At 38.5% G+C, this 18,211-nt stretch overlaps 1 long non-coding RNA gene across 2 annotated transcripts in view; it reads right to left on the bottom strand.

Moving 5' to 3' along the window:
• LOC114817703 overlaps window positions 1–14,815 on the bottom strand; it is a 136,707-nt gene extending 121,892 nt beyond the window's left edge. For both annotated transcript variants that reach the window (XR_003765557.2, XR_003765555.2), the window contains exons 1-2: window positions 14,717–14,815; window positions 13,201–13,270 (exon numbers count right to left, since the gene is read on the bottom strand). This is a non-coding gene — a long non-coding RNA (uncharacterized LOC114817703). The remainder of the gene's footprint in view (window positions 1–13,200; window positions 13,271–14,716) is intronic.
• Between the last annotated feature and the right edge of the window lie 3,396 nt (window positions 14,816–18,211).

The following is an 18,211-nucleotide window of genomic DNA, read 5'->3' as shown; positions in this document are numbered from 1 at the left end:
ATGGGGGAAAGAAGCAGAAAGTATAGACGTGAAACCTAGCATCCATTCCAGATAGTGCTAAGAACAAACTGGACTGGGGAGACTGTGCTTAGAGGTCATGGTAATAGAACAAAGATTTTTTTCCCCCCCAGATCCACTAGTTATCATTTGTAATTGTAAACTGATTTTCTTTCACATCAGGCTGAGCAGCCTGAAATTGGGTCTCTTTCAGGGCCCATTCCCAAGATTCATCCTCATCACCACCATTGTTCAGAGAGTTCCAAGTGAGAAGGTAAGACTCCTTGACTTCACCACCAAATGTACATATTTGGTGTATACAATATGTACTTTTTAATGGAGAACAAACATGAATGACTTTACAACTCATCCTAGTGGAAAGAGTATGGGCCTGAGAGTCAGAGGATGTGGGTTATAATCCCACCTCCTCTATATATCTGTGTGACCTTGGACAGGTCACTTAACTTCTCTGGGTTTCAGTTACTTCATCAGTAAAATGGTAATTATGACAGTGAGCCCTATGTGGCCTGATTATCTTGTATCTACCTCAGATCTTAGAACAGTACTTGGCACATAGTAAGCCCTTAAGAAATATCCCAATTATTATTTTATTATTTTTAAAATACAGCTAGGCTTTCATTGTACAATGATTGAGGTATCTGTTTCATGTCCTTACTGCCTGTCCCTAGAAGTATTATTCTTAATCACATATAACTCAGAAATGGTAAATGATTAATGCAACCCTCACATAAATCAGATATGACCTTTAATTGAAATTGTTGCCATCATCATGCTATACTGATTGAAGATCCACATCACAAATAAAGGTCAGAAGCAGAAATTCAAAACAATCTCCATTGAATGTGGTTTTGTTTTAATAATAATGATGGTATTTGTTAAACACTTACTATGTGCCAAGCACTATTCTAAGTGCCTGGAGAGATACCAGGTTATCAGGTTGTCACACGTATGGCTCAAAGTCTTAATTCCCATTTTACAGACGAGGTAACTGAGGCACAGAGAAGTTAAGAAACTTTATGGCCAAAGTCACATAGCTGACAAGTGGCAGAGTCGAGATTAGAACCCACAACCTTGACTCCCAAGCCCGTGCTCTTTCCACTAAGCCAAACGGTCAAGGTGAAGCTCCAGGTAAGTAAGTGCATATTTGCATAATATTTACTCACACCCATCCTTGTTCAAACCTGATTCTTCAGTAGGTGAGAATTCAACCTTGCGGGTGGGTGTGGCATTCTTTTTGATATCATGAACTTCCTGAAGTCGTTGCTTTAACAAACCTTCCCATTCACAATTGCTGATTCACACTCGGACAGATCACTGTAGAATCATTTCCCTTCCCCATCATACAGTGCTATGGTGCTTTCATTTTAGGGATAGTTGAAGGTTATTTTATATTACTAATGCCTCTTGGAATTTTTGGAAGACTGGAGACAAATTATTACCAGAATGGAGATCCGGTATTCCGGAGTTTTTGCTACTAAAAGCCTAAACGTTTCCAAAAGAAAATGTTTCTCATTTCTTTTCTACAAGTAAAGCCTATCTTCATTAAGAAGTGTTGACCAGTGTTGAAATATTGACTCCATATAAAACTAACCCACATCCAAAGAGTGGCATTGTTTGTTTTGGATGCTGTAATTCATGTTTTTTGTGATGGTATACTATATTATTATGGAATTTGGGGTGGGCTGAAAGGGGATTTAAGAGTATTCTATACATTGTTTTTATATTACAAAATTGGAACAGCAATAATGTGCCAGGAGAAGTGTAGTTCAACCATATGAGACAATTTTTAGGGCAATTCTAGTTCCCACTCCTCTCAGCGAGAGCAATCATTAAAAAAAAATCAATTGTTGTATATCAATGTAGACATATTAGTGCAGATTTATAAAATACCTGATGGTAATTAACTATGTTTTTCAGTTACCCTAAGAAACACTCTAAATGGATGAACATTTTATTGCCTTTCATTTGCAGAGACCAATGGCCTGCTTTTCTTATGTCTATAAAAATTCACACAAGTCAGAAAATTCTGAAGTCATTATAAATGTGCTTGAGCTTTCGACTGCACACACTGAATACCCCGGACAAGTGGTATCTAGGACAGGCAAAGTGTTTTCAGCACCTATACAATTTTTCCTCTGTGATAATGAGAAAATTTCAAGAAGAAGAAACTGAAATGGTGTCCTTTTCATCTAACCCCTTCCGGTTTCTAAAGATGTTTCCCCATGGGTGGGCAGCCAATAAGTATCTTCGCTTGCTGACATGGTGACACAGTATCTGATCTGGCTCTTTTGTAGCCATTTTTCAACATTAGGGGAAGTAACACATATTGACACTGAATTCTATTTTAAAACTAAGCTCTTGACAACTAGGCTTCAAAAAAGCAGTCTTTAAAAATGCACATAGGCACATTTCTGTTGACAGAAGACATTATTGTCTCTTTCTGCTGAACAGCTCCCAAACAAAAATCTGGAAATTCAAGAGATGGAGGGAGAAAAAGAGAGAAAAGTGGTGGTTCTTTCCCAGAAACTATTTGCTGTCAGTCAGCTTGGCATACACTTTTTTTGGCAGCAGGTGCCTCAAAGATAAATTGAAAAGATCATTAAAGAGATTTTTTCCCCCCTATTTCTGTATCTGACAACTCATTGATATTGGGATCTAGTCATGATGAAAGTTTAGTTTACCCTGACAAGATAGCTTTTTCTCCAGACTATTAACCTGATCACTGGCCTGTGACAGATTAGGAAGGGAAAAAGCACACAGAAATTTGGCTTTCTTTTATCCGTCACACACTTATTTCTCTAGCTTGGAAAAGACATTACTATTCAGCATAAGCTAAGATGATATTTCACACACCCCTCCCGAAGCCCAATTATTTAGGTGTATTGTGTTTTGTTCTATTTTTTTTCAGCTATCCCTTCTGACATCCTTGATCTCTTGAAAGATTTTATAATAGCTGTTGGTCATACAGTGACAGTGAAGAGTAGTATGGGTAACACCAAGACTTACTACTTTCTGGGGAGAAGGCAACAAATGTGCCCCTGGGCTACAAAAAAGTCACAAGCGATCTCACTTGCCTTTAAAATGATGCAATCAAACCTGACCCTGCATATGTGTATATATATCCTTATTATACCATATATCCTTATTTCAGGACTAAATGAATAAGAAATAAGCCTCCATTACAACTATAAAACTCCTGCAAACATTGCAGTGGCTGATAGAGCCTCCTTTTGGTTAGAAATTAATTGGCTTGGCATCCAGATGACCCTGCCAACATAGGAAACAGGGCCATTTGAGAACTATCACTTTAAAAAGAAAACAGTGAAGCAGCATGGCCTAGAGGATGGAGTAAGAGCCTGGAAGTCAGAAGGACCAGGGTTCTAAACCAGGCTTAACCATTTGTCTGCTATGTGACCTTGGGCAAGTCACTTCACTTCTCTGGGCTTCGGTTACCTCATCGATAAAATGGGGATTAAGACTATGAGGCCCATTTGGGACAGGGGCTGTGATCAACTGGATTATCTTGTATCTACCGCAACACTTAGTACAGCGCCTGACACTTAACAAATACCATAAAAAAGTATATGCCTGATGCCTCTATTTGAATGCTACAGTGGAGGAGGGCAACACAGATATTTTTCCAGATAAGCGGGTCTGGAAAACTTTGACATTCTAATATGGAAAAAAATAATGGGGCATTCACCATTTGGGAATGGCAGAGAAAGAACTGGCAAAGCTGACTGATACGGACCAGCCAGAGAATAGGAGGAGAACTGGTGAGACTGTGTCAACTATGACAGATTTGTTAATAAAGAAATTGTTGGTGACTTTATAGAAAGAAGTTTCAGAGAAGTGAAGGGTCAAAAATCACAGCATTCTACAGAGTATTGGAATTATCACCTTTATGCCCCATTGCATTCTGTGCCCCAGCAGGAATATGACTAGCAAGGACAAGCGAGGACAAATGGCACTTCACAGACCACTATCCCTATAAACAATTTCTTCACACGGGTTCTCGGTCCTTAAGTCTCGGGACCAAAGTTGATCCAGTGTTCCTAATGAAAGACTACATTGATCATCAGAATTGTGGTGTTTGAGGCTTCATGGTTTTAACAGGAAGATGGTGACAGTAGCCTTTCCTTTCCTCCTGTTAAGGGTAAACCCAATACTGCCAGGTCAAAAAAAAAAAGATTAGCATCAATATTTTGATTGTTCCCTTTTCCATTCCCTATGAGACATTTGTTCAAGTTGCTTTTAACATTTAGCATCAATGTCTTACCACTTCAAATCAACATTTTGCCCCTTTTTACTCTCTAGGCAAGATGCCTGATGCTTTAACTTCCTTTTCCATTTGAATACTCAGACAGGTCAGTCATAAGGAAGAAGATGAAATAGATGAAAGCAGCACTGCCTAGTGGAAAGAGTATGGTCCTGGGAGTTAGAGAACCTGGATTCTAAGCCGAGCTCTGCCAAATGCTTGCTCTGTGACCTTGGGCAAGATACAATTTCTCTGTGCGTCTGTTCTGCTCTCCCTTCTACTTAGACTCTGAGCCCTATGCAGGACAGGGACTGTGTCCAGTTTAATTCACTTGTATCTACTCCACTGCTTAGAACACTGTGTGACACACAGTACTTAGCAAATAGTAAAAAGAAAAATAAAAAGGAATCACTTCTTACAATTTTGAAATAAAAAGTGTTCATGATATCATCTCTGACATGATTTCTAAAGTAGTACTTATAAACAATTATAGACACTGAAGGGCTCTGAAACCATAATTTTTTAAAAAAGTACCTCTTTCCTAGGACATAGGAAGGAAAAAAAGAGGACGAGAGAAAAGACAGGGAGAAGAGTGGCACATGAAGAGAAGAAGAAAACAGCAAAGAAAGAGAAGATAAAATCAGAAAGGAGAATAAAGATTAGTGATAAGAAGAGAAGAGAATGGGAGACATGCAGAAGACACAAGACAATTAGGTTGGACAAAGTCCATGTCCTACATGGGACTCACAGTCTTAATTTTATGCCTAATAGTGTTATAATAACAATGTTGGTATTTGTTAAGCACTTACTATGTGCCGAGCACCGTTCTAAGCGCTGGGGTAGACACAGGGGAATCAGGTTATCCCACATGGGGCTCACAGTCTTAATCCCCATTTTAGAGATGAGGTAACTGAGGCACCGAGAGGTGAAGTGACTTGCCCAAAGTCACACAGCTGACAAGTGGCCGAGCCGGGATTGGAACCCATGACCTCTGACTCCAAAGCCCAGGCTCTTTCCACTGAATCACGCTGCTTCTCGATAATAGTGTTATCTATATGATACATTGTAGTGTTATCTATATAGGCAGGAAAGTAAATAGTAAATAGTATCATCACAGCCTCAAAGCAATCCAAAACAACATCAGTATCTGACAGTGGGTAATCATACTTACCTATTACAATTCTTCAGCTCATATAAAATTAACACTTGCAGACAATTTTGGGAAAGGATGGAGGCTTGTTCTCTACTTAAACCGTCATCCAGCCAGGATGCAATATATTTTTTTCTTATTGGAGTGATTTAGTCAATTGAATTCTGACCTTTTAAACCAGCTCCTCTAGTAACAGTCGTTTATGTTGCTTCTTTTCAAATGAATCCACATATTTTTCTGGCACCACATTCCAAGTGAATGTTTTCATGTTTAGTTTCATTAGTCATATATTCATTCATTTATTCAATAGTATTTATTGAGGCGCTTACTATGTGCAGAGCACTGTACTAAGCACTTAGAATGTACAATTCAGCAACAGTTAGAGACAATCCCTGCTCGATAATGGGCTCATAGTCTAAACGGAGGAGACAGAAAGCAAAGCAAAACAGAACAAAAGAAGCAGTCTGGTGCAGTATGTATATATGTGAAAATGAGAAAATATAAATTAAAAACTGCCCAAATCACAGCATGAAGCCTTCTGAATATGCAGTCAGAAAGTCTTAAAGGTCTTAGTTTACACCAAGTCACACAAACCTCCCCTAAATTTCATTTCCTTTTAGTCAGTCAGATATGAAGGGGGTGGGAATTCTAGATAGGAGGAGAATATGAGCAATAAGGCAAAAATGCGAGAGCAGAGAACGAAACACAGTGAAAGGGTTGGCTCAAGAGGAATGAAACACGTGACTGGATTGTAGAGGGAAAGGAGCAAGAATAAATAGTGGGAAGACAGCTGACAGTGCCTCAGAGATACTTGTTAGCAGATTGTAAACTAAGTCCTGTGGGCCAGTTTCATGTCTACCAACGCCACTGGTAGGTGGGGGAGTTTTGGTTGTTGTTTTTTTTAAGATAGAAGGGACGTGAACATATTAGAAGGCAGAAGAGGAGACATTAGAGAACCACATGAGTGGTTGAGAAAGGTGGTCAGGGAATGAAAAAGAGTGGGTCCAAGGTAAGAAGGGATGGGATTGGTGGTGTAGATGGAATGGATAGATTTTGGAAGCAGGTGTGAAATCTCATCTTGAGAGATGGCTAGAAGGATATGAGAGTGAATGAAGCGATTGGAGTAAACTGATATGTAAACAGGCATGGACCTGTTGGTTTTGAATGCTCAACGAAGTAGCTGGTATAGTCAGAGGCAAGGGAAGGGGAAGGTGAGGGCCCAGGGGGTTTCAGGAGAAAGTTAAATGTCTGGAACCGGGGCAATAGACATATTGGAATCTATTTTTTTCTTTAAGCTTTGAGGTACCACATTGGAAAATGCTGTATATTACTATTTTAGGTTTGGTTCTTGAAAATATTTCAATTTTCCTATTGTGATACTGGTTTCCTATCATATATGGAAATATATAGTCATAATTCTCCTTTCCTCAATTTTACACTATTTGTCAAAAATGAAGAAACTGCATGATGTATGTTTGCAGATAAGAGGAAGAGTCAACTATGACCTGAGCACCTGCACTCTGCATTTGTATCATTTCAAGACAAGGACAAAGGATCATGTCATCTGATGTGCTTTGTGTAGTGTCAGGTACATGTAATGCCAGGTACATGTCTGACATTCAGCTAATGGTATGTCAGAAACGCAGTCATGAATTTACTCTGAGTTGTCATTGCTTCAAAAAATAACACTGATGGATATTAGAAGACATAAGAAGGAAAGGGGCTGGAGAAAAGGACTCTTTTTCTGTCCAGAATATGTAAATAAGGCTATGCACGTCTTGTCCATAAATATAGGAAGTAAATGACAAGATTGCTGTGAGGCCAGTGACACTAATGGAAAAGGTAAGGATGAAAGAATACATCTGTATTAGATGTCTTTTATTCACAGTTAGTATTGATTTAGACAACACAATCTGGAGCTGTCAGTAACAGACAACCTGTACACTGCTTGTAAATTATTTTAGGTTGTATGAGTTTAATAATAGGAACTCATGAATGTGTACCTGTTTGGGGATTGATACTTGCTTTAAAAGGTCAGTTAACAGTTTTAGAGAAAGGTATTTTAGTCCAGTTAGTTCTTCAGTACAATTTCCTCCAGAAAGAATACATTCTAAGCATGTTCACTTATGGTTTGGATAAAGTAGACATTAAATTGAAACATCATGGACTACTTCATCCTATACTCAAATTAAGATTAGGAAGCAGATGGGCAGTAAGGAAAATAAATCCTCCCTTTGTCTATGACCTCCATGTCCCTACCTTAGCTTAGTCCAGGACAGGAGGGGAGGTGTTAGGGGAATTGTTGGTTCCCCTGCTCACTTCTCCCAGGCAACATGGAGAAGAGTGTAAAGTTTCACCCACAGACTCCACTCTCTTCAGTGGGGCGGCACTGCAGTCAGTCTTTGGTGAGAGCTTGTGGTTGCAAAATATCTAATAATAATGATGGTATTTGTTAAGTGCTTACTATGTGCCAAGAAAAGAACATTTCCCAGGAACCATAGGAGATGACACTTCATTTCACAACAGTAAGAGACTGTTCCAAGTTTCTTCTCTGCATTTGGGTCTGCCTTTATCTCCCTTAATCCTTCTGAATGTCTTTTTGGAGGTGGACTGGAAATCCTGTTCTTCATTCTGAGTATTACAGCAAGAAAACTCCAGTCTCAGAAATATGAGTCTGACACACTCAGATCTTAAATCTCAAATCAATTTGAGAATAGTTCCATTCTTAAAATTTACACTTTTAAAAAAGTTTCCCTTGCCATTTTGTCTAAGAAAGCCATTCAATTTGTTCAGTCCACTGGCTGACAGTGACTAAGAGCCTGTAAAAGGATCACCAAATGACCTTGAATAGGTCATAAGAAGCTGCTCTATTCTGATGATTTTGGAAGAATTCTTGCCATAAGACATGGCTATAAGACATGCCATAAGACATGGCAAGTCTGGATAAGACTGAGTTTACATACCAGCTTGCTTTAGGGAATCCTTATAATCCAAAGATATTTCTCAGACACACAAAACTGAAAGTAGTCAGTGAATTATGATATTTAGCAATACATGCTCAATGGAAAAATTAAAAGGCCAGAAAGTAAAGGCATTCCATACTGGATAACAGCAATGGTCTACTCAGCCTAGGCTTCGGGGTCTGACATTAGGCCCAAATGATACCTGAAGGACACTGGATCCTTGCCCTCCATGACATCTAATTAAATGATTAGCTAGTTTGTATCAGCTTTTTCTCTAACAAGCCATTATGAATTTAGAACTCCCTCCATGCTGTCATGATTCTGTGCATTGTATTTGTTAATCTGGTCCCTGGTCTGTATGAGAAACTTGTTCACAATCTTTTCAAAGACTCCCAAGCCACACAGCTATTCCACAGGGAAACCATTTGTCCACCGGCCTTCCTTCTCTCCCCCCTCAGCATTTAAATTGTGTTCAATTGTAGTTCCTTTTCTCCAAAATATTCCACTAATACAGAAAGGGATTTATTGTAGCCAATTCCAGAGCAGTGGATTTCCCTTTAATATATGCAGTAGCCTAAACTCACCTAGCAAGTCTTCCTGGCAATAAGGCAGGAGATCAGCATGTCAAACAATTGGAATCATTTATTATGTAAATCTACACAGCCAAATTTTTAAGACTAAATAAAAGTTGAGCTGAGGAAAGGAAAGTGATAAGAATAATATACCAAATCAGTGACAGATCTAGATATACAACTAAAAGGTCTGATCTCTTATCCAAACCTGAGCTACAACTTTATTAAGAAGTACCCCAGAATACATAAGAAACTAACACATAAAGTAGGAACAGTTGCTCTAAAATAGCTCAGGTGAAAACGTAATTATCTTCCCGTGAACACACACAGACACAACCACAAAACTATAAATCAATTATACTTGCCAGATCACTTTTCTTCCCTATGACACAGGAAATTTAAAACGGCCAATTTACTGAACTTGTTGAAATCACAGAATGAAGAGGGGGTTTAGCCACTACTCCTTTTAGTACCAGAGTAACAATTTGAGACAAGGAAATCGCAATAGTATATATGAAAGTATGACTTTATTTCCAGAAGGAAGAGCCAAATATGCTTGCAACATTAAAGTTGTTGAAATATTGGAGGAAAAAGTTCCCCTAAATTTCATTTCAGAGTGAAATGAGAATCACTGAAGAAATGGAGAGAGGCTTATATTGAAGTATAGTCACCTCAATGTTAACTTAAGCCATTCAGAAACTAGCTAGCGCTATTTATCTCTGCCCTCAAAAAAATAGGGTCACAGAGTTTCTAATTTCCAAGGCACGTTAGTCCCCAGGTCTGTGCTCTGAAGAGCTGTCCTGGAGAACAGTACAAGATGGATTTTTTTCTTACAAGTCTGCTTGTTCTAACTGTAATTTATTTTAATATCTGTTTCCCCTATTTGCCTGTAAATTCCTTTAGGGCAGGGATTGGGTCTACAAACTCTACTCTTGGTATACAGTGTGCAGAGAGCATCAGTCACTCAAATAAATACCACTGGGGTAGACTCAAGAGAATCAGGTTGGAAATAATCTCTTTCCCACTCAAGACTCAGAGTCTAAGTGGTGGGAAGCCTGGATGTCTTTCCCCATTTTACAGATGACAACACTGAGGCACAGAGAAGTTTAGTGAGCTGCCCAATGTCTCCCAGCAGGCAAATGGTGTAGCCAGAATCTGAACCCACTTTTCGTGACTTAATCTCAAGGTCTCTCCACTAGCCAACACTGCCTCGCCTATCATTTTCCCCCCCATTTGCTCTCCTGAATATCTCCCTTAATTTAATTATTGTTTATATTTTCATCTCCCTGAATAACATCTGTTAGAAACCAAATCTTATACCTTCCTATAGACAAAATTAAAACACTGCATCCAACTACATCAATAAATTCTGTACAATTTTTCAGCCTGGTTTTGTAAAAGACACAAATTCCAAGTTCATTATGATGTATGTTTTAGAAATGTAAGTTTCCTTTGGGGTTTTTAAACTAATCATTTTTACATAAAACACTTTATGCCCCTTACAAATTTAAACATATGATGAAAAAATTGAATTTTGTGACTTAAATCTGAGGGGATGGCTTCAGTTTAGTGTGATCTCTGAACAATGTCCCCTTGCTCTGTAAAATCTTTAAATTGCTCCACAATTTCTATTTGTAAAACATTTACAGGGACAGAAACTATGTTGGACAGAATGATTCATTCTGTTTCTCTCGGATATAATTTCCCAACCATTTTTCCTCTTACTAATATAATTTTGTGTACTAAAGTATCTGTATTTATTAAAAGAATCAGAGCAACTCTATTCACAAAAGGGATGCTGACATCCTCTGTATTTTAGATAGGAATGGGAATCCAAAGAGTATGTTATGCCTAAAACCCACAGAAGCTCCAGCCAGCCAGTCTAGTGAATAGAAAACCCAGAGAGGCTTTTTTTTAAAAAAAAAAATAACAACCTTCCAGTAGGGAAAGAATATTAAATGAGTGAGTTTTTATAGCACGGTGGTGGGTAGGGGCCCTCAAGAAGCATTTTTAAAAGCTATTTAGCCTGCCCACCAAGTGTCATGGTAAGATTATTGTGGTTAGCTCTCAACTAATAACTGGGTCTGCGATTGCCAAACATTTTTTCTTCATGGATGTATGAACCTACGGAGATTTTAGATCATAAATCCCTCAACTATTTGCCTAACGCATTTTTCCATATATGATTTTTCCAAAGTTCTTAAGCTTCTTTACTTTGAGGAATTTGATAGGAATATTTCAGAGTCATTTACAGCATATTAAACTTTGAGGATCTTTCATATAATATAGAACTTTTTTTTAGGACATAAAGCTAAAGAGCAGCTTTTCATTGCCTAGAATTTTAAGCCCATTTTCTTTTCAAAAAAACAACTTTTTAGTGGCTTTTATTCATCTAAACAACATCTGAAAAATCCAAAGCAAAACCTGGATTCTGGGATAAACAGACAGGGGAAACAGTGAAAATTGTTTTTCTTGTTCTGTGAATTGACACACTTTTTTTTTCAGACCTTCATTTATAGTCTAGATTTAGAAGGATGTGGCCACCAAAATATTGTGGTATGTGGCAATGTCAAAATTTTCTTCAAGAACCACATCATGGTACTCAAGACATAGTCTTTGCTGGATGTCAAATACAGATGAAATGCAGGAAACTTCATTAAGACTTTCATACTGTAGGAATAAACTTTGTAGAAGCCTCTGACACCATTAGAAGACCTGGGCTCTTACAGTTACTGTGAGTTTGGCAAACCAAGAAACTAATGACATCCTAGAACTCCTTCCAATTGTTATGGCCAGTCTCATCAATTGATCAATCATATTTATTGAGCCTTACTGTGTGCAGAGCACTGTACTAAGTGCTTGGGAAGGTACAGTATGACAAAAAACAGTGATATTCCCTGCCCACAACGAGCTCACAGTCTAGAGTGAGGGAGACAGGCATCAATGCAAATAAATAAAATTACATATATGTACATAAGTGCTTTGGGGCTGGGAGGGGGGAAGTCTCATATCACAATTAGAGTGATTTGATCAATTGGCCATCACTACATCAACCCTTCCTGTCCTTCTTTAAACTTTCCTGCTCCTCCTCAGATCCATCACAACTTTTAAATTGATTTTCCCTTTTCTCTGTCACTCCCATGGGTTTCCCCACCCTTGAATCCACTTCACACTCCTGTAGAATTATTTTCCTCGATTTCCACATGATGCCACTATTTTTTTTAACTTTGTTCCACCAGAGGAGGCCCTTTCCCTGCTCTGCAGCCTCTACCTTCAGGATTGTCTCATGACTGTGGGGACCAGGTTGGACTGGGATGTGGGGGACAGAATGGGAGAGGGTAAAAGCAGTGGCAGTCTCCTCCCAGGCCTGAACCTGTGGCTTTGGTGGAATTGGAGAAAGAGGTTGCAAGAGAGGGAAGTGACCTGACATAGTGAAATTAGAATTTTAAAAGGGGTGGTGGTTACTGGGGCTGCAGGAGATGAGCAGGAGTTGTGGAAAAATGGAGAAGACATTAATATATATACAAATTCTTCAATATAAGTGTTTTCAATATGTAACACAGCAAACATTTTGGGAGAATGGTGTTCTTCAGAGTGAAAAAAATCAAAATTAATAAAGCTAAGTGCCTATTCTGCTTTTTTTTCTTAGTTCACCTTGAACCTTACAAAATATAAGCATGTTAAGACAGTTAATAAAATGGCAGTGTCCCTTACTCTCTATGGTGACCCAGAAATGATCTCACCATAGGAGAGGTTGCAGTCCCATAGGTGAAACACAATAGGCTTTTTTTAATGAGGGGAAAAACAGAAAATGGTTGACTGAATTTCAAAATACGTTTAGACTGTGAGCCCATGATTGGGCAGGGATTGTCTCTATCTGCTGCCGAACTGTACAGTCCAAGCACTTAGTACAGTGCTCTGCACAGAGTAAGCATTCAATAAATACTATTGAATGAATGAATAAAAGAAAATAAAAGTAATGAAGATGTGCTATGATGGAATTATAGTCACCTGTCTCCAATAATAAATTTTTACTATCACAATTTCAAAATTAATAAAGCATCAATAATCTTGGTCCTTTAGAGGGAAAATAGAAAAATCTTCCCATGATAGTCCCTACCAACATCACAGGGGTAAAAATGATGAGACAAAGATCATCTTGAATTTGAAGTTGAAATAAGGGGTAAAGTGTATCCTGAAAAAAACCTTACAAGACACTGAATGAAGATACTACCATACCTGATATTGCGTCCCCCCATAAATGATGGACGAGATTCAGTCCTGTCAAAAGGCCTTCAAGATCCAGGACCTGTGCAATCAAATGTATTTATTGAGTGCTTTCTTTGTGAAGATCACTGAAGCAAACACTCTAGAGAGTGCAACAGAGTTAGACATGATCCTCGCTCTCAAGGAGTTTATAATCTAGCACAAAGAGATCAGTTTAGTGCTAGGGGATTGAGTAGTGCTACTTGCACTCTCTAATCCCTGTCAATCCCATTTCTGTTGCAGCCCATTGTGCAATGAAAGAGTAGGCAAGCAGAGAGGCAGCATGTTGCAAAATGCAGCAGGACCCATATATGGCCATAGTGACCACAGCAAAGTGCCAGTGCTCTGCCACAGTGCCACAATTGAATATGCTATTAGGTTATGCACTTTCTTGGCTGTTGAAAATTATACCAATGAGCACATAAGTGGTGCTAAAAATGTACCTAAATAGTTCATTGTAAATGTAAGTAATGAATCAACACTAAATTATAAGAATTAAAGCAAGTGTTTAATGAAAAACAGATGTGATACATTTTATTGGGATAGAGCCATATTAACAGACCAACAAATCTTGGCCAATGGACCAGACATTTTGCTGCATGGTACACTTAAAGAAAAGTGAATATTCCTGTTACTCTTGAGAAGTTTTCAAAGAAAATATAAATAAGGCTGTGAGTCTGACAGAAGACAAGAAAATATCTAACTGAAAGCTCAGTAAATTTTTATCTTTGTACTGGGGGATTCCACCTACCATAGCTCGTCATCTTAAGGAATTTAGCACTCATTATATGTTAACCTTAATCTATAAGGTAAATGCTTCTGGGTAGTCATGCTTTTGGTCTAGTGGATAGAGCAGTGTTGTAGGATTGGGAAGACCTGAGTTCTATTTCTAGTTCTGCCAGCAGCTGGCTAATGTTAGCAAAGCCTGCAGATACATTTGGCAATGCCTTCCCATCCCTACCTATTCATTTCCTTTCTGCACTCAGTGCCCCAAGAAGAATTCAACTAGCAGAGATGACAGGATATGTGGCATTAAGCAAACCAATTCTTTTGCACATGTTTTTGGTTTGGTGTCTCTGACTCAAGGTTCATCCATTGTTCTTGGCAGGCAATTCCACTGGTACCTTCTAGATCTGTGCCATATAATCAACAGACTTTTTTTTCCTCTCAATTGTACCAAAGAGGAAAGTCTTTGTTACAAAGTGTAAAGGCTAATTTAACTGAAAAAAAAGGAAACAGTTCTTCAAGTTGATTTTCCAAAATGCTTTTAGATCAATTCTTTTATGTATAACACTATCATTGTGAAGTAGGAAAAGTCCAGGTCTTGCATGGGGCTCACAGTCTGAAACCCCATGTTACAGATGAGGTAACTGAGGCACAGAGAAGTTAAATGACTTGCCCAAGTTTACACAGCAGACAAGTGGCGGAACTGGGATTAGTACTCAGATCCTTCTCATTCCAAACTCATGCTCTATCCACTAAGCCATACCTGTTCTGTGTGGCATGGAAGGGGACATGGGAGGGCTTGTGCATCAGGACAGCATCTGGGAGATGGAGGAAGTTAAGTTCAAACTGTCATCCTTAGTTTTTCCTCTTAGAATTGATTGAAATAATCCTTTTAAGAAGGTGCAGTTGATTCTGGAAGGCTTAAACAGCATTGTGACTTCACTCCCATTAACTTACATGCTCTTCCTACACTGAAACAGCCCACAGCCATATTGAATTTGTGGAACTAGTTTTTTTCTTTCTAAATTCATTCAGTAAATTAGTAGCATGTATTGAGCATTCAGTGTTTGCAAAGCATTGTACTAAGCACTTGGGAGAACAAAAGAGTTAGAAGACATGATCTCTTTACAAGGAGTTTACAGTCTAGCAGGGGAGACAAAAACTTAAAATGAAAAGGCGTGTCAACAATGCAGTGGAATGTGGGGCATCTTGATGGTATTAAATGTGGGGTAACAAATGGGAGAAGAAAAAATGAATCTATTTTGGAAGTCTTTTGATGATAGACAGCTGTCTTAATTGCCATGACAACGGGGGTAGTCAGAGAACAGATTTTTTTTTAATCTTTAAGGTGGAACTTTTGGCAAGAACGTAATCCTATTTGACCAGCTATAAATTCAAGAGCTGTAAAAGGGATTTATCAAAAAACAAAAATCAAAGGATCTTAGCCAAGTTTAGAAGACAGACAATCCCTAACAAGATAAGTTTGTGTTTGTTTAGGCTCTTGAGGTGAAACAACAATCCACATATCTTGCCAAAAAACTGATTAAGATTTTCAAGCCAAAAAAATAGGTTAGCCAAGGGCTCAAGAAAGAAAACAAACGAACAAATAAATCTTTAGTTCAGGCTAAAAATCAAATTCAAATTCCCAGATTTGCTTTGCTAGGCAAGGAGACAAATAGACTTAGAAGCAAGGGAAAGGGCCTGTTTTCTGTAGGAACTTAGGCTATCAAAACAAACGACTTCTTCCTCATTCACAATCAGTGCATTCAATGAACTCCATTCTGTTTACCTGTCATACCTGAAAGGTTCTCAGCCATAGGTGGTAGTTAATAACAAATGCTCCTGCCCTTGAAAGGGCATAATGATAATAATGGCGGTAGTTGTTAAAATGCTTATGTATATATGTATGTATGTATATACAGTTATAAAGATATAGCAACAGATATGTAGCACTTTTCTAAGTGCTAGGATAGACACGAGATAATCAAGTCAGAAACACTTTCTATCATGGGGCTCACAGCCTAAGTAGAAGGCACTGCTTTAAATATACTTACCTTCCAAAAAGATGACTGCTCAGCATCTCCTCTGAAATTTGCATTAGACATTCTATAAATATATGTGTATGTGTTTGTGTGTGAATAATATCATTGAATTCAGTGAATCAGCTTGATGGAGTCTGGAAGATTAATTGGTAATAACATAAGTAAGAGAACTACCTTGACTCTACTTCATGAAATAAACTCCTTGTAGATAGTCATCAGGAATTGGATTTAGCGCCTGAATTGATTTCTGTTTAACAGGCCATCAGAAAAAGGGTAAAATTTTTCCTAAGAAAGCAATGTGTTGAGAAGCAAGAAAATAATATGCCTTATGGTTCCGCTTCTGCCTACAAGCTATATATTATGAGCTTGAAACTTAAACTAATAATCTTGTCTTCCTCTGTTTTTTCATCCCAATTTTCTGTTTGGGCTTCCCTGTAAGTCTTTATGGGAAGAAAGCTGCAGCATAGTTCCATTTCAGATGTAAATCTTCATTGGTTAAATCTAACTCTGGTTACCAACTCAGTGATTTCTGTGATAGCACCATGCAGACAAAGGAAATACCTTTGTAGCCACGTACCCACAGTTACCTCAGCAGAGACCACCTAGGGAACTCAGAATGTCTGTCTGACAGATTACATTTCAGTCTCTTTCATTATATCTAGCCCTTTCTTCTTACTCGACTGTCTCCCTCTCCACTTGTGGGTGCTGTTGCTGCTTAGTTCTGTAATCTACAAAAGACAAGTCCTTAGGAGGGATTTTTCTTTCATGCCATTTGTTGTTTCATTGCTCTAGGAAGAACACAACAAATGAAATATTAGCACACTTTTTGCTTTCAAAAATAGTTTTATGTTTCTCTTCCTCAGATTGTGGGCACGAACAGTCTTGAAATTATATTTCCTTTGTGATTTTCACTGTACACAATGCTATGCTCATTGTCGACACATTATAACAATACATCTCATGCTGAAATTTAGCACTCTGGATTTACACTCTCTTACATGACCTAAAAAGGGACATTATCTGGACACTAAATATCTTTGTGGCTGATTTTCCTGTCAAAGAAAAGCAAAACAAAGACTCTAAGCTCTTGGAAACCTCAATGATTCAATAGAAAAAATATTCAAGAGTGATTATGGTCTTGGGGCTCACCATAACAGGGAGGAAATTCTGAGAATCCAGCAACGTTACCTTATTACTGACGGTGGCATCTTAGCCCATATCCAGAGGGTAAAAGCTCCATGGTTTCACATCACTACAGAATCTTCCTCAGGGAGATAGTCCCGGCCATCATATTGGTACTGTTCTGTCTCTACTCCTATCTCCTCGGGTCCCCATTTGGGAGCATCAAACCAGGGAGGATTATGAAGAATGGCACAAAAATGCAGCAGAAACACTGCAAAATTCTGAAACCACTGGAGAAAGGGAAAGAGGGTCTTCCAAATGATAGCTCAAAGATGCTGCTTGGGAAGCAGAATACACCTCACCCATTCTCCCATGTCTTACCAGATTCTTTAGCTCTCCCTGAAAGTCATGCGCTTAGGTTACACTCTTTCCAGTGTCTGCTTTAATGATTTCCCTTATGACAGGCAAGACAATATACAACTGATTAGACTGTAAGCCCACAGTCTAAATGGGCAGGGATTGTCTCTATCTTTTGCCGAAGTGTACATTCCAAGCACTTAGTACAGTGCTCTGCACATAGTAAGCGCTGAATAAATACTGAATGAATGAACAACCTGCAAAATTGTAATAATCTGGACTCCAACATGATTTTTGAGATCATCAGAACAACTCTCAGAGCCAAGAAGAAGATAACATTCTGATAGGATCCCTGAGTTTTTGAAGTATTTTGCAGCTCGTGCATTGAGAAAGAACAATGTAGACAATGCATGGTCTGTGATGTCATAAAGTCCTTCCCGAAAACTAAGGGACAAAGGGAGGGGGGGGATGACCTCTCTGATCCCTACAGCCTCCAATTCTGTGACGCAACTTCCATCACTGCAGGGAGTGGGGTTCTGCCAACATACCTCCATCTTGGTAAGTGAATGCAACTTCTCACAACTTCCACAATATTTTGATTTGGATTAAGTGACCTTGCACACTGAACTATCATGTCATGAAGAAAGCAGGAAGAAAGCAGCAGAGGAAAGATAGTTCAGAAAATGATAAGAATAATTGAACTTCTCCTTTCTGCTTCATCTTCTCACCTTTTCCTC

The sequence above is a fragment of the Ornithorhynchus anatinus genome, chromosome 17 (genome assembly GCF_004115215.2).
Source record: "Ornithorhynchus anatinus isolate Pmale09 chromosome 17, mOrnAna1.pri.v4, whole genome shotgun sequence".
Classification (NCBI taxonomy): domain Eukaryota; kingdom Metazoa; phylum Chordata; class Mammalia; order Monotremata; family Ornithorhynchidae; genus Ornithorhynchus; species Ornithorhynchus anatinus.
This window is presented reverse-complemented; position numbering and strand designations above follow the sequence as displayed.